The sequence below is a fragment of the Haplochromis burtoni genome, unplaced genomic scaffold (assembly GCF_018398535.1).
Source record: "Haplochromis burtoni strain Fernald_Lab_line unplaced genomic scaffold, NCSU_Asbu1 Contig_198, whole genome shotgun sequence".
Classification (NCBI taxonomy): domain Eukaryota; kingdom Metazoa; phylum Chordata; class Actinopteri; order Cichliformes; family Cichlidae; genus Haplochromis; species Haplochromis burtoni.
This window is the reverse complement of record NW_024582559.1, coordinates 439,647-444,211: the sequence shown is the minus strand read 5'-3', so window position 1 is coordinate 444,211 and position 4,565 is coordinate 439,647.

Here is a 4,565-nt window from a genome sequence, read left to right as displayed (position 1 = left end):
AAAAATGATAGTTTGACTGACAGTTTGGCAGGCACAAAATACTTTTTTCACCAACAATGTGATTCCTGATGAGCTATTGACCAAAATCCTGAGATAGCTGTCAATGGTGTGCAGTGTGTCCTTAAAAAATTTGAGGAAACTTGATGGAAGACAAAAGAACTATTGGCAGAACTGAAAGGCTATCTACAGAAGATAAACAGTATCTGAAAGAAATGTGCTTTAAAAAACACAGCAAAGACCTGACATAGGACCTGAGAGATCCCTCACCTCATCAGAAATGGGCTCAGTGGAAGGGTGACTGTCAAGAGGCCATTGTTAACAAATGGAAACAGGAAGAAAAGGCGAAGGTATGCCAAATTACACAAATCAAATCAACCTGGTACTAGCAGTAATATGAATATTACATGGCCATGCTCTATTCTTGGTGATGTCAAAGAGATACACTGAAACATATTGATAAGATTAAAAAAACTCTATGGAGGACAGATGTTGTTTATATGCAAAAAATAGGTATATAAATGAGATGTTGCTTACATGAAATTAAAATGAAAGGACGCTTTCATATCGAACTGTAGGCACATAAAGGCTAAAAGCAGATCATATTAGCACATTGCTAGGTGGTTGTCAGGCAGTGTGAATGTGCCAAACTATATCAAGCAAAATTCAACTTTCATGGATACAAATTAGGTGAAAGAATGATAAGATGCTTTTATAAATTGTCATATGTGCATAATTGCCAAAAAAATGATCATTTTAGCCTGTTGGCAGATGGTTGCTAGGTAACATGATTCTTTCATAATATCTGATATAGATCACTCTTAAGTAGCGTCTGATGTACCTGTGTATGAAGTTACATAAATTGAATTGAATTTACATAAATTTTTAATTTAAATTTTCATTTACATAACCAGAGTTTCTATATTTGACATACTTACACAGCATACTTTGATAACCTATGTTTCATGAAAATAACATTGCATTTTATTGTGTTTAATACTTCAATAGCCTTGTTTTACTTTGGCGAAATTATCACTATTTTTTTCTTATTTCTATTTTTTCAAGATCTTATTCTTTTATGTAAATAGTAAATAGTAATTTTGCTTGGTCTTGTGATATGTGTATATTTTAAAACTCAAGCCCAACTGATGGAAATATGAGTGGGAAATACCAAACAGACAATACTAAACGATAGTGAACGGTCAGGAGGTTTAACAGCTAAAAGGTCTCAGTTATGACAGATCACATCTACTGTAGGTTGGCTACAACTGCCAATCACTGTGACAAGGTGTCATTTTGATTTCAGGTAAGTTGATTGCCTTGAATTAGCTTTCAGTTAAGTTTATCAAGGCAAATCATCCTTTGATAAAGATAACTTGCTTTGCTATATAATGAAACCTTGACTATTTGCAACACTGCTGCATACTTAGCTGCTGATTTCTGTTAAAGTGGTTCTGTTGCCAAAAATGAAATAAGAAATGCCTGTCAGATATTTTGCAGCCATGTGACTCAGGCCAGTGTAGGCATTCCTTGTCGCTGTTGGAGAGCCTTTGGTATGTGCAGCTTCGGCTACCACTCCCTTTTTTTCTCCTCCTGAATTCCTCTAACCAGTCTCTTCAGGAAAACTGTTTGTACAGCACACCGCCTAGCATCCAACACTTCCAATAGCCCAGCCAAGTACCACAGCGGATATCGAGCAGTGTTTATCAGCACCAGGCACAAACTCACTTTGAACTTTGAATGTAGCCATTATCAAAACGCAGCACTGGAAATATTATTGGCAGAGACCCTAGCTGGGGGTTGGGGAAGCCAGACGATTCGATTATTTGTGTCAAACTGCAACCGGTCTCCCCTGAGGCACATTCGCCTTGACATGAAATAGAACAGTAGGTACAGGCTAGAGCTACAGTTTGCCCGGGATAGTGGATTGTCCCAAACTAAAAGGTTGGATGTAGGTTCAGCAATGGACTCTTATGGAGTCTTTGAACAGGAGATTAAACTTTATAATCCTTTGCTCTCTTACAGTTGTGGTCAGAAGTTTACATACACTCATTATGGGCATGGATGTCATAGTAATTTGGAGCTGTCTACTGTCTCACTCACTTACTGAGAGGACAGACGCACGCTCCACTTGACTGTTGCGTCTCTCACCCTCTCTGTTTTTCACATAATGATATTATCCTATATCCTCGCATGTGATTGGCCACAATATGGAGGGATTGGAGCATAGCTGAGCCACTGTGTGAGAGCTGAGCAGCGAAAGGAAATTAAGTGAGGAGCCGGCTCTCGCTCAATGGGAGGCGACTCTTCAGATTCACTACAAAGCACTCTCTGAGCACGGCTCTTAGAGCTGATGCTTTTGCGCAGGACACATTATTAAATGTTACATTGTGTGTCAGGATACTGTTGACTCCAAATCTCCTGACCACTATGTCGATCTGAGACAGCAAGACCAAGACAGCGAGACCAAGACAAGACCAAGACCACGTAAAAGTGTTCTCGAAGTCTCGAGACCAAGACGGGTTTTGAGACATCCAACTCTACATCCTAACCAATTTCCTCTCATCTGAGGACGACAGTTTGGGTCTTCTTCCATAACTGGCCTGAGTGGTGACACATCCAAATAATTTGTACTTACAATCAACTCTTTGATCTGGAAATCTGCAGTTGTTTAGAAATGTGGATTCCAGGACTCCAGATTCCATGTTCAAAATAGCTTCCTTGGGGCAGCTATGACTCAGGACGTAGAGCAGAGCATCTACTAATTGGGATATTGCTGGTTCTTGTGTAAATCTACAACTCTCTCTAGATTTTCACTGGGTTCCTTTAAAATTTCCCATTTTTCAAAATATCCTTTCTTTGTTAGCATAAAAACAAATCCTTTTTATGCTGGCAAAGAGAAACTACTGTTTGACTACTATCGTAGTCAATCATGATCACTGATGTGAAGTTAATAGGCCGTCACCTTGTTAAGTTAAAAGACATTGTAGAGTCTTTAACACCACTGATAAAAAGATTTGCTTTGAATAAGAGCACCAGGGAGAGACACTCGTGATAGCATGTCGAAATCTCAGAGGACAGTCCTTCAAAAATAAAATGCCTTTGGAGCAAAAGAATGAGTACACAAACACCCAATGGATATCAAGTTATCACTTGTTATGCAATAAGAACCCTGACAAGATGGAAACGTACAGTTTTTGGGTGTGTTCAACAGATGCAAGAAGTAGAGATGTTAGAGTCATGTTTTTTTGTACAGTGTGACCCGGCTAAGTCTGAACAGCTGTCTGTCTGTATGTTTATCAGCAGTTAACTATGGTCCCTGCTGCTGTTGCATTCGCTGTCAGGTTTTAAAGCTGAAGTCTCGTGGGTTTCCATCTGCACACACAGCACCGAACACTGATTGTGCAGTATGGCTGCTGACACAGACAACTGCTTAAAGGTTGCACAAGTTGACCGGCCAATATCCCAGAAGGATTCCTCTAAGTATGCATGGGTCTAGCGAGAAAAACAAATGTGCTGTGAAATAACAACTGCAAGGGCACCGAGGAGTGCCCACATGAAGACATATGGTTCTCTCAAAGGTTTTTGCATATGGCCGCACTTCCAATGTGTTCAGTGTCACGTTTTAGGTTGGTTAGGTTAGGTTAGAAATGTTGGAAATCTGGGATTAACCTTTTAATATATATATTTTTTAATATATGACCTCCTGACATCAAAATCCACTAGCAACTAAAATGCAAAGCTAATCTAGTGTGTCAGCGTTTTAGTTTATGTCTTTCTCATCTGATGCGAAGCAGGTGTGCATTCTCACAGGAAAGTGCAAAGCCCGGTGGGATTTCTAAATATACGAGCGAACATAAAGCATTCCTGGGGTCAGTCGGGCGGCGTTTAGTTGCACATGAGGTGAGGTGAAGGGTGACGCGGCACACATTCCGCTTCTGAAATGAGGTGGAGTGACGCAACAGGGTCAAGTATGTCTGGCTCTTGAGAAAAAAACCCTTCAGTCGATCACGCCTCAGAAACCACAAGTGGACAATAACTGACAAACAGTGATGAATATACTAGTTTCTGTGAGTAGGTGCAGAAGTGTTGTGGGCGTTAAGGTGAATGCCAGCACGAATCTCTGAACTTCTTCCAGCTTTTAAGGACAGGAACATGCGCTCTCCCTCTCTCACTAAATGCACCGAGCTTGAGCAAACAGAATGTAGAGACAGCTTCATGGAGGGATGCACACAGCTAGGCAAATAATTACCTTGTATGGACAAATGAACATTCAAAATCATGTTCCTGTTTACTTGCAAAAGCCCTTGAGACCAATTAGCACTGTGTTCCCTCACGGTAATCCAGCCTAGGCCTTTGTGCCTTCGGAGGGCTCATCTATATTCCGGAGCGGTCAGTATACATCAATTTCCTCTCTTTGTTTAATAGTCAGCCAGGAATTATTAACTTTCTGCTTCTAATATGAACAGCAGCTAAAACAATCTGCAGCAATGACACCTTTAGGTGGTAAGCAAATGCTCTTTTTCCTAGCAACAAGAACAACAGCAACAACAACAACAACAAAGAAA